Below are 12,941 nucleotides of genomic sequence, written 5' to 3'. Positions count from 1 at the left end.
CAAAATGTGTATACTGCTTATGTGTAAACGAAACCTATAACAAATAATCTAAAGCAAAAAAAAAAGTCAATAGAATGAATGTTAAAAGCAAGTTTTTTTCCGTAAGTAAATGAATAAAGCAAACCATTGCAATTATAACATTCTAAGCTAAAATTACAGATTAAAATATGCATCAGCTTTACATGCCTGGGTAGGCTTTCCTGAACAGAAAAGATTTATGCATCTGCCAAAAATAATACAGCAAAGCTGCCTTCCTAATGAGAGGGAGTTCTAGAGTGAAGGAGTCTTACAAGTGGGAAATGAACATTATGTGGCACTTGTATAAGGGCCAGTACCACAGACCAAAATACATGGTCCTTCCATTGCTAGGGAGAGCAGAGACTGTAAGACTGTATGATGGGGATGAAAGGAGACATAGGTTTGTCAAGTTTATGCCCCAGAATGGTTTTTATGCCTTTAAGAGTCTAATAAACTGAAGAGCTATTCCAGGTGCCAGCAAAGAGACCCACTAACCCTAAATTTGTAGTAAAGACCAATATATGCAGCCAGGGCATATATTGATCTGAAGTAGCCAGGGAATATTTGGCTGCAAGCTTCTAGTTCATATTCCAAAGCTATAAAAGATGCATATTTAAAGCTAACCCACTTAGCATCATGAATCTGTTGCACTTGGACACCCAGGGGGATGAAAATCCTGTGGCTTAAACCTTCCAATTAATGTTGGCTCTTCTTTTCACATTATGCATTGTTTATGTTTGGGGTTTGCACAGAAACAGTTTCTCAGCAGCAAGTGCTGAGAATGACAATAGAATTATTAAATATCAATATGCTGCTCTTCCTCTGCAGAACAGTATTGAAACCCCACATTGAGAAGGAGGACGTAACTGGATGAAGTCAAAATCCTTTGATACTTAAAAATAAATAAATCCATAGATGCTGAGAGAGTTTCTTTCCACTGACTGTTCGGACTGGAACATTAGCACTGTCAGATACTGCTCTTAACAACTAACAAGCACTGAGCCTGCAGAATGAAGTTTTAACTTTAATGAAATCTGGCATCTCATTCTAGAGCATATAGAATCAGCAAAAAAAGGTGTTAATTAAGAATAGATGTGAATAACCTAGTGCCTTCCAAATGTTGATCTACAACACCCATCAGCCCCAACTAGCATGACCAACAGTGAAGGATGATGGGAAGTGTAGTCCAATAACATCTGGAGGATGACAGATTCCCCATCCCTAATTTAGAATGGATGTATACATGGACAGTATTCATGGAATCCTGTATACATGGAATGTACCTGAGTGGTTATCATCCCTGCCTGTTTCATTTCCTACCTTATTAATGTAAAAATGTAAATATGAAACTCTCTGGAGTTTTGTCCCGTCCCCCCAATGGATTTTTAACTGTAATAGATGAATACAAGCAAAAATACAACCACAAGTACAAAAAGGAAATTAATAATAAAAAATGGCAGTTTTAAGTAAAATGATTATACTTCTCAGGGCAACTTATTAGTACTACTACTATATTAGTACCCCGCCTTGTTCTCAGACTGGGACTCAAGGGAGTTCATGCAGATTCAACAACAAGCGTACAATATGGAAGGCTAAAAGCATATAATATTTTAAAAAGTAATTAAGCTTTGCCAGACATTTCTTCCCAAGCAAGCAAGTGAAACATAAACCTTCTTGCCCCCCGAGCCATGAGAGGGTATCACTAGTGGTGGTGACATGCTCACTAGGGCTTTGTTTCCAGTAGAAGCCTGAAAGCAAGTCTTTTCACTACCTCCTCCTCATCCATTGTGGTGGAGCAGCTCCCCGGGGCGGAAAGTTGCAACATTTCAGAGCTTTTTATTTGGGAAAAATCGTGAGAAAGGTGTGTGTGGTAGAAGTATATGGAATTGTGCATGGTGTGAAGAAAGTGGATAAGATTTTTTTTTTTATCCCTCAACCTTCTTTAAGTAAATAAAAATGATCAATGCAGGCACTGTTCTTGTAAGCATATGAAAGTGATACATTTCTGACTTCAGTGTGCTCTCCATTCTGCACAAATACCTGGCAGAAGCCTACATTTGGACTCAAGTTGCTGGGGGGGGAGTGGCTAAAAGTTTTTAAAACCCATCACTTTTTAATCCCCCCCCCCAAATAAAGTATAAAGGTAAAGGGACCCCACACCATTAGGTCCAGTTGTGGCCGACTCTGGGGTTGCGGCGCTCATCTCGCTTTATTGGCTGAGGGAGCCGGTGTACAGCTTCCAGGTCATGTGGACAGCATGACTAAGCCGCTTCTGGCAAACCAGAGCAGAGCATGGAAATGCCGTTTACCTTCCCACCGGAATGGTACCTATTTATCTACTTGCACTTTGACATGCTTTCGAACTGCTAGGTTGGCAGGAGCAGGGACCGAGCAACGGGAGCTCACCCCAACGCGGGCATTCGAACTGCCGACCTTCTGATCAGCAAGCCCTAGACTCTGTGGTTTAACCCAGTATATTGCCTTCCAATTGTTCAATCTAAAACTACATAAGGGGGGCAGGGACACGAAAGAAGTAAACCAGGAGGAAGGAAGTCTGATGGGATAGGGAAATGGGGAGAGTTTCGGGAAATATTGGTGACCGCATAAAATGAGGTTGTAGCCCATGGGCTGCAGGATGTCCACCTGTGCATTTTAAGTTTGTTCCAGAACCAAGGAAATCAGACAGGGTAGTGACAGATCATCTTAGTGTACAATATGCCTAGCTGTATGGTGCCACTCTGAAGCAGTTTCAAGTTGCCTCCATATGGTTAAAGTATCACATCCTTTGGTGTCCCTTAGCAAGATTTCTAGTCTCTTTCTTCGAAAGGCTAGACACTACATACATTCTTTGTCTGTGTTGCTGCTGTTTTTCCTGCCGCTGCTGCTACTGTTAAGTAGTATATTTTGCCTGCACGTACCTGGAGTGAAGATCCCCAAGGTGTGCATTTTGTGTAAAGTCCACAACTTTAATAAAGAAGGTTCAGGATCTGCATAAAGTCATAACAAATGACTGTGAGTTTGTAATTTGCACAGATAATTCTATATGTGTTTACAATTTATAAATAGCATGTCACACTAATGCAGCACTGCAAACGTATACAACCCAAATGTGTTCATATGGCGCAAAATGCTATAGTTTACTAGTTTACTTACTGTATTGGGTGAGAGAATTTAGCAGGAGGTGCTGCAGTGAAAATGTAGTGCCCCCTAGTGGACAAGCACTTCATCTGTAGTAATCCTGTTCTCTTGTAACATTTCTGTGTCAAGATTTGTGCCCCATCTGTAAGCAGAACTGATTTCAGAATAACTGTGTTCTGTAATTAAAAATATGTATATCTTAAAAAAAAAATGCATTCCAGTATTAGATCTTGACATTTCACTTTATGCAAACTAAGCCGTTTATATACATAAATAGCAGAAATAAAATAGTTTTTTTTATCTTTTGAATATGAAGTCTAGCTTCAAGTATGTATTTTATTTAATCGTTTAAGCTCTGCAAAGCTTGAACTATGCAGAATAATAAAGGCTTGATTTCACAAGATTAGATTCTTTAGCAAACATAAGCCGTAGAACATTGCTCTAAATTGTGTTAACTTGCATCTTTCTCATTGAACTGAAAGCCCACTGCAGTGTGTGTGTTTTATCCACAGAGGACCAACTTAACGAACTGACGAATGCATATGGTTAAAACAAAAGAAGAATCACAAGTGTTTCCAGACAGGAGTTTATTGTGGATTCAGTGCTGTTAATGCACACATTTCTTTTTTTGCAGCATCCATAATGTTGTCATCAACATGTCAGTCTGGACCTTTTTCCATTTTCCATTTAATCTGAATTTCCCCTTATCAAGGAAAATTGCATAAGTAAAAATAACCTGTTGTACATCTACCTGAATTGCTCTAAATGTGCATCTAAGCCTTGGCTCTCATTTGTCTGAGGCAGGCTTCCTCAAACTCGGCCCGCCAGATGTTTTTGGCCTTTAGCTCCCATGATCCCTACCTAGCAGGACCGGTGGTCAGGGATGATGGGAACTGTAGTCTCAAAACATCTGGAGGGCCGAGTTTGGGGAAGCCTGGTCTGAGGCTTCATTTGTCTGTTTAAGAAATGTATATTCTTGATAAGAATTCTGCCGAGCACAGAATATATTAATAGCTGCTGCAGCCCCTTGAAGAGCTAATTAAGTCATCAAACTGGGCTATTTGTAAAAATGGTGTGTTTTTTCTGTTTGGCTATAATCATTTTTTCTGTGAATAAGATGGCAATCCTTTTTTTTTTTACAACTGAAGAGAAATACTACATCCCAACACCTTGTGGGATATCCTCATGGCTGCATCTAAAATATGGCTTTTAGAGCATTTGACCTTTCTTAATCTCAGGGTAATACTTCACATTACTGAAGACATGCTGTGCCTACCAAAAATGCCATCCTTGTCAAGGTCTCCAAACTCTCATTCAGTAGCAATGACAGATTCACAGGACATTATCCTATTGTGCACACTTCACCAGTGGTAGCTAGTGATCTGAAGCTTAAAAGGAAGGAGGCACATGATGGTACCCTGTCACAGAGTTAAATGGTTTACTACACCATGGAGATAAAAGGAAGAATCAACAGAGAAATGCTCTTTTTGATGACAGCTCTCTGTTTCTTGCAGTGGGCAATTCCTGCTTCAGTAGACTTCAGACTCTTGTTTGTGCAATGTCACCAGCAAGATGATTAAGTTTGCTCATTGGCTTTACCTGTTGCTTATGATCCCTTTTATGTTCCATTCCTAGTTAGATTATAATAATACTTGAAAAAAAGGGGGGGGGGAATCAGAAGAAGGATACTAAAGTAATGTGCAGCAGTAATTGGAATATTAGTTTGTAAGTAACCTCAGGAAATCATGTAGAATCTGAATTAAGTGTGCTGTTGAGCAGGATAATCCTTTCTTAATCAGCACTCAAGAGGAATAGGTAAAGGTAAAGGTACCCCTGCCCGTACGGGCCAGTCTTGACAGACTCTAGGGTTGTACACTCATCTCACCCAAGAGGCTGGGAGCCAGCGCTGTCCACAGACACTTCCGGGTCACGTGGCCAGCGTGACAAAGCTGCTCTGGCGAGCCAGCGCAGCACATACGGAAACGCCGTTTACCTTCCCACTGTAAAGCGGTCCCTATTTATCTACTTGCACCTGGGGGTGCTTTCAAACTGCTAGGTTGGCAGGCGCTGGGACCGAGCAGCGGGAGTGCACCCCACCACGGGGATTCGAACCGCCAACCATGCGATCGGCAAGTCCTAGGCGCTGAGGTTTTACCCACAGCGAATCTGAATTAAGTGTGCTGTTGAGCAGGATAATCATTTCTTAATCAGCACTCAAGAGGAATACATAGTTTCTAAACCTGTAATATAAATTCCAGTGAGAACATTTTTTTTATAAAAAAAAACCACACGATTCTGGCTGAAGGCAGCCTATGGGATGAAATGAGTTATGATGAATACTAGATCAAAATAACATGAGGAAAATGTTAGGTGTCTTTCTAACCCCTACCCATTGCCCATGCAAACTTGGGGTGCCATCCAGTAAGTGGTTGGCCACTTACGCAATGGCATATTAGGTTTATCTTCCTCCTCCTCCAGCCTCTGTACGTACCCCAAATTTGTTCTGTTAGGGTTGGATTACCCAACTAGTAGCAAAAGAAACAGGAAGCTGTGGGAAGAGGAAATGGTGCAGATAAAAAGGCTGTGTCCTCAGAAAACTACTATGGTAGTGGTGGGAACATTAACCCATTAGAAGACAGCCTTGCCCTATGGGTTTTCTGCAGGGAAATATTTTACCACCGCCAGGGCTTTTTTGCAGAGCGGACTCTACATGGTGCCCTTGCAGCCAAAATTGGGATTTTAAAATAAGGGATAGAGGGGGTTGGGGTGGGAGGCCATCTAGGAGCAATAGAATGGCCCCCGCAGATCTGGCTGAAGAAGATGAATCCTTTGAATTCATGCCAAAAACACAAAGCTACAAAAAGAATCTTAGGTTTTTGAAATCTTCATTGGTCCTGGCCAATCTCAGCAATGAGAAAACAATACAGAAAATAAGAGTGATATGAGTAGAAAATGCATACTTGTACCTGTAAATAGCTTTGCCTTGCTGTGATAGTAGACTTTAATGTCCCTTTTTATTTCTGCACTGTGTTAAAAATATATATTTGTATGTGTTCAGAATTCTGCGCGGTGACCCTCTGCTTGCAGATTTGATCTGCTGCTCTTTATTCACCTTCAGGCATGCCTCAAGGGTTTTTGTGCCATATGTATGTATTAAAACAATCAGACTTTAGTGGCTGACAAAATCTGGGTTGTTGAAATGTTGTCAGGTCATGTTTTAAACCCAAGCCCTTTCAAGGTCTCCTGGGGAAATAGGCATCATTTGCTCTTCCTCTCTTTCTTTCTTTCTCTCTCTCTCTTTAAACTGCTTTGGCTTCCCTCCCAGCCACTGTCAGTGGAAGAACCAACCAAATAAGCTTCATGCCTGCATGCTTCAGTAAAGTCAGATTAATGTTCTTCTAGATAGCATGGTCAAACCAACTGACCTTTGCTAGCTTGTTTGCATCAAGGTGAATTATTAATTACAAAGCTCGGTGAGGGATTTTCTATATGAACCTTTTGCTGTTGTTTGAGACAATCTATTCAGGCAGATAAATAGGTTGGCATGAAAATATTGAAATAAAGGGATGGCAAGGAAATAGGTATCGTCATCATTTTCTATTTCAAACAGATGCAAAACTTAAAATGTCACAACTGTAATATTTTTGTGGGTTGCTTGCCCTTCCATTCACTTCAACTTCCGGCCATTGCTGTGGCATTTTCATATTTGTGTGTCTATCTTAGCAAGTTCTCAAGACTCAGTTTCTGTCATTCTGTAATACACTATAAACTGTTCTGCAGTAGTTTGCTGCTGAAACTCATTGGCACAGTTTAGCAATTTTAGATTCTGTACTATCTTCAGATAGTATTGGGCATTACTTCACGTATTTGAAAATGTGGAAAGTCAGCCATACTACCATGGTGGTGGTCTTCTTACTCACTCTGCTGAGTGGGACTTTATCCCATAGTGTTGCCCTGACAGCATCAGTGCTAAAACTGTGAGAGATTTGCATTCAGGCCTAAGAATGCTAGTTAGTATATGAAGGGGTTAAGGACAACAGAGTTCTAATTAGTAGAGTAGGATCAGTGAGGTCATGTCCTGTCTTCTCATAGGAGGAAGGAAGTAAAGTGGTTCCTCAGGTTACATAAGCTTCAGGTTACACACTCCGCTAACCCAGAAATAGTGCTTCAGGTGAAGAATTTTGCCACAGGATAAGAACAGAAATCGGGCTCCAGCGGCGCGGCAGCAGCGGGAAGCCCCATTAGCTAAAGTGGTGCTTCAGGTTAAGAACAGTTTCAGGTTAAGAACGGACCTCCGGAACGAATTAAGTACTTAACCTGAGGTACCACTGTAACACTTGTTTCCTGTCCCCCCCTCTCTCTCTCATGCTACACTCAAAGGAGGCGGGCATGCCTCAATTTAGCTCTCAGTCTCAGACATTGTCTGAGATTGCCTTTGCTGAACTTCAGCTAAGTATTTTACTTGCATTATCTTATTGCTGTTGCCATAAGGAAAATGCATGACTGTGAACTCAATTAAGTAAGTAAATAATTTTTAAACTTACTTCAGAGTGTGGTCTGCTTCACTGCATGAGGGTTGATGGGTTCAGCTGAAGAGTGGATGGGTTCAGCTGCTCCATGCAGCTGAATGGAAATACAAGAAGGTTTAATACCCTATTTCTATGCTTCATTAATCTGCCTCATGATGAGACTCAATGATCTGCTACTGGGACTCTTTGTGTGCTAGCCACATGACTTTTTTTATTAAAAACAAAAAAACAAAACAGGTACCAGCCATTTTTTGCTTTGTTCATTAACCCACACATGTAGGTCTGTGGAGGATTAAATATAATTAATATATCTTCCTAGTAATTCACATCAAAAACTATAACAGGCTATTGTACCACTATATGCATTTTTTAAGTTACCTAGAAGACAATGTGTCAGTTTTCTGCTGTTGTTCCTATGAATCTGAAAAGAAAGGGAGTCTTAAGCAGTATGAGTTATTATGCCCTCTTGCAGAAGAAAGACCCTTTTGAAAGAAATGGAGGATCCATCTGTTTTCATTTCTGTTTCAATATTAAGAAAAAATATGGCAGAAACCTTTATGCTCCCTTGCTTCTCATATGCGGTTATGGCATAGCCGCTACATCTTATGTGCATGTACAAATACTGTGGGTTACCTGCTGGAGAAGGACTAACGACTCAGTTTCATGATTAGGTAGAAGGTTCTGCCTCCCCTATATTGTTTATTAATATTTTTATATTATTTCCCAAATGAATGAATGGCAAAATATGGAAGAAAGTAAATGGGTGCATTTGAGGACAAAAGTTCACTATCTGCCCATTTTTTTCTCTTCTCCCCTAGCTGCATAATGTCTCTGAAAACAGTGTCTCGTACCAAATGCAAACGAACTGTGAAAAAGACTATGATTTGGAGGTGGGGATCAGCATTTACTGTCAGAAAGTCTAATCAGAATCTACTTTCCTGTTATCTGAATCCAATGGTTTGGGTCCTAGCCTCTGAAGAAGCAAAAAACAAGCTTGTTCCATCTTCCATGTGACAGCCTTTTAGATATTTGAAGATGACTATCATACCACCTTTCAGTCTTTTCTTTTCCTTTCCAGGCTAAACATACTCAGCTCCCTCCATTGTTCCTTGTACACCTGGTTTCCAGACATCTTGGTCACCCTAATATGAACACCTTCCAGCTTTTCAATATCCTTCATAAACTGTGGCACCCAGAACTGGACCAACTGGTCTGACCAAGGCAGAACAGAGTGGTACTATTACTTCCCTTGATTGGGACACTATACTTTTGTTAATGCAGCCTAGAATTGCATTAGCTTCTTTTTGCTGCTGCATCACACCATTGACTCATGTTCAGCTTGTGGTCTACTAACACCCCCCTAGATTTTACATGACTTTTCTATGGCCAACTATAAGTGAGGTGAAAAATGTGTCACTTCAATCATTGCAATAGAAATTAAGGGAAATACTGTCATGGAATAATCATGTGCTCAGCCTAATATTGGCTTTATGGAGCTGAAGTATAAGCAATAAAGAATGTTCATCAAAAGGAAAGGAGAATGGTTGCAGTCCTGTACCTACTGACTTGGGGCTAAGTCCCATTGAATTCAGTGAAACTTGCTTCTGAATAGATATGTGTAGGATTGTGCTATTAATTGCCTTAAGAGTGACAACTTTTGAGAAGTATTAAATATATTCAAAGAAGATAAGTTGACAAGTTAAGGCTACCCCTTGCCTATTCAATTCCTGAATGCATTTTTCAACCTTTGTGAAGTGAACCATCTTTTAGCATAATTATTTTTTCATGTACTATATAAAATAGCAAAGGCTTCCAGTGCAAAGTGGGAAAGGTGATAGCTGTTGAATTACTGAAAAAAATCTTCAATTTTAAGCATTTGAAAATGACTAGATTTTTTTATTGTCAGATAGAGGCCTTGATATGGAAAGGGATTTCAGTGAATTAAGTACTGTAGAGGTTTTTAATCTGTTACATTGAAATGTCACTTTTGCATAGCATGTATCCTACCTTTTATTTTATTTTTATTTATTTATTTATTTTAAAAACCCCTTTGGTACTATATCATGATCACCTAGACGAGTTCCAATCTGAAGAAACCTGGATTAATAGGATAGTTTGTATGAGGGGCTCATTTGTTTTGCTGTAGATAGTAATCAATAATGAGAACCCTGGGAGTATTTCTGGAATCATTTTATTGTAAGTGAAGCTTTTGTTGAAAATTAATGAATGTAGGGCACCTTGTTACTTTGGAATGCCCTGTTAAACTGGCTTTGCAACCAAGTGCTTACTGAGTCATGTTATTAACTCATATAATTCCAGTTAAAACTGAGTTTTGTTGCATTTTGATTTTCTGAAGGGGAAAAAAAGAAAATCTTCATAAAAATTATATTTACAAGTGGAGAATTATATTTGTATTTGTATATTATATTGTAAAAATTCCCTTCCCTCTTCCCTCACCCAACCTCCTATGTTTTCCCATGCAACCATCTGTCTATGTCACATATGCATACTCTCAGATATACCTTCTCTGAAGAACACAGGATCCCTCTCCCCCCTCCATTCTCCTAATCCCAATCCTTTCCTCAGCTCTCCCCTTTCACCTCCCCTTTCCCTTTTATCATTTGTGGACATTCAGCAGCAGGTAAGCAATCCACTGTGGGATGCCTAAGTGGCAAAACCATTGAGCCATGAATTGCCCTTATCTAGTGTCCATCTCTTCCAACAACACATATTTAAGTTCTGCCCTGGGGATATGGCTGAGCACTCAGCTAACACTTTGGTCCCGGGACCAATAACAGGAGATTGTGTTGGGCTGGCAGCAACAAGCACAGGCTGCATGACACCCTCATGTCAGCTCTGGGTGTAATCTCCTGTGCACTTTGGAGGCAGAAATCACCTTAACACCCAGTGACAGGAGAGGGCTTGGCCGACTTGAGAAAAAAGTACTTTGGATGTTGTTTTCGGCAAGTATTTGGGTAATGGCAGCTAACAATAGCAGATAGCCTTCTGCCCTGTCTCTCTGAGTTTGGCGTAGTAGGTGTCCACAAAATCTGCATTCTATATCTCTTCAAGGCTTATTGTAGGACAGATAAACCTTTGGAGTGATTCACTGACCAATACTGCTGATGATGCTTCATTGTATTCTGACTGTGCTGTGAGTTCCCTGCTCACTTTAATCCTCTAACTTGAACAGCTGTGGATTTTTTTAGATTTGTGGTGTTATTGTTGTTTTTTAATGGAGATGAAATCTGCAACACTGCTTTTTGCCTCAAGGCACTTCCTTGAAACTTACATAGTTGTATACCTGTAGTGTTTTGTCTATTTGTGCACCTAAGGGCCTTAAAAATATTTCCTTTTCTATTATTCCTCTGTTCTTTTGCCCAACTATGGGGAAGTCCATGGGAAAGACTTAATTCTGTTTTGCTGGAGTTGGTACAGCTTCTTTTTATCCTGCTTAGAGGGCATTCAGATTTTTCAGCAAGTGCCTTTTCCTTCTTCTGCATGAATGATGCACAAGCACACCCTACTACTAATAAACCTCTGTGAAGAAACCAACCTTGGAGACCATACATCCATACATAAAGTTAACCTTTTAATGTCCTTCAGGGTGGGGCACAGAAGCCAAAACTACATATTGACGGAAGTGAGTTAAAATGTTTCAGTTCACAGGATTTGACCCAGCATAGAGCAAAGATCTAGACACCAGACAGTCAAGTTGTATTGCCACCCAGCCTGCATGTGGGAAGAACATTACAAGCAGATTGAGTGGGCCCTCGTAATGGGGTGGGGACATGGAGTTTATGAATCATGGTTTCACTAGTGATATAGACAGACAGACAGACAGACAGACAGACAGACAGACAGACAGGAGAAGCTAATGGGGTGATTCACAGAGAGGTTTTTCAAGATGATATTGCTCAGTAATTGCCCATTCTGAGTCAATAAGAACAAATGTCATGGGCTGAACCTGTAGGTAATAAACTTTCATTTTAAGTTGCCAAGGACATATGTTGATCTTTATTTGTGAATCAGCATAACAGAATGAATCTTGAGCATTGGAAAGAACACTGCTTGTTAATACATCACTAAATTAAATTACCATGTGTGGAATCTCTATGTTAATTCCACAATGAACTGATTTCAGAGATGCAGCTCCTTAGGGTTATGTTATGTTGTTATGTTATAATTTCCTTCTTAGTAATTAATTATAATCTGCTTTTCAAATATTTTTTTCAGAGCATGTGGAAAGTGGTACATTTTAGTGGTATGCTTACAGAACCATTTCCTTCTCTTTTTTCAATATTCTTCATCAGGTCTTATCTTAATATATTTAACTGACATTAAGGCTGGATAAATGCAACATTTTCTTATAGGATTGTGGAGACTGAGCATATATTTTTGCCCCTAAAAAGCACTTCTTGAGAAAGTGGTTTCATTCTGAAAATAAACACTCATTGCAGATATAACCTTAGTATTTGTGAGCTGCTTGGGTCTTCATTGGATAAATTTATTCAATAGCTGGTGGCACTGAATTTTAAGGAGAGCTCCTTAGAAGCACAAGTGCTCTTACCACACAAAAAGGAAAGTGTATTTGGCACATTTCACAGCTGATTAGCAGATTCTGCAGCAGACCTTGCTAAGTCGGTACACATAAGCACATTTCTCTTTTTTGTGGGGACATTTGACTTTAGGTTCTTATATTGCTGAAATTATTGTCTGTAAAATTTAAAAAATATATGTTTTCAAGCAAATAATATTTTAGATACTGTGACCTGGTGTTTGGGTCTGCTAAATATTGAGCACACATGCAGAATCTTGATTTACTTCTGGGGGAAATGAATTATTTGTGATACATATGAGCTCCTTGTGTTTATGGATTGTGGCAACATCACCGCTTGCAATATATAATGAAACAGGTCCTTTTATATTGGTGAAGAAAGTCAGAATAGAGCTCTGCCTTGAGAGGCAAGCACATAAGGGCATGTTGCCACCCACTCAATAAGACAGTATGTGCAATTGGGCTATATACTGGCTAATTTGCGTGGACCCTAGTGGACAAAATATGAATGACATTTGAACAATACCAAGGATGTTTAGGGCATATATCAAGTATTCCTATTTTACAAGTGCAAGAATCTGGACTTTACAGGGTTTTGTACAATATTCATGTAAATATTAACATTAAATATTAAATATTACTATAGTTTTATAAATAGCTTGGGGAGGGAAGGAAATCCACTTTTGGGTAGTCACTGA

The 12,941-nt window shown here is 39.7% G+C and overlaps 1 protein-coding gene across 5 annotated transcripts in view; it reads left to right on the top strand.

The window, feature by feature from the left end:
- The window catches only part of PCDH15 (protocadherin related 15), a 621,509-nt gene that overhangs the window by 145,354 nt on the left and 463,214 nt on the right, over positions 1 to 12,941 (top strand). The gene's annotated exons all lie outside the window — the stretch shown is intronic.

This window comes from Podarcis muralis, chromosome 6 (genome assembly GCF_964188315.1).
Source record: "Podarcis muralis chromosome 6, rPodMur119.hap1.1, whole genome shotgun sequence".
NCBI lineage: Eukaryota > Metazoa > Chordata > Lepidosauria > Squamata > Lacertidae > Podarcis > Podarcis muralis.
This window is presented reverse-complemented; position numbering and strand designations above follow the sequence as displayed.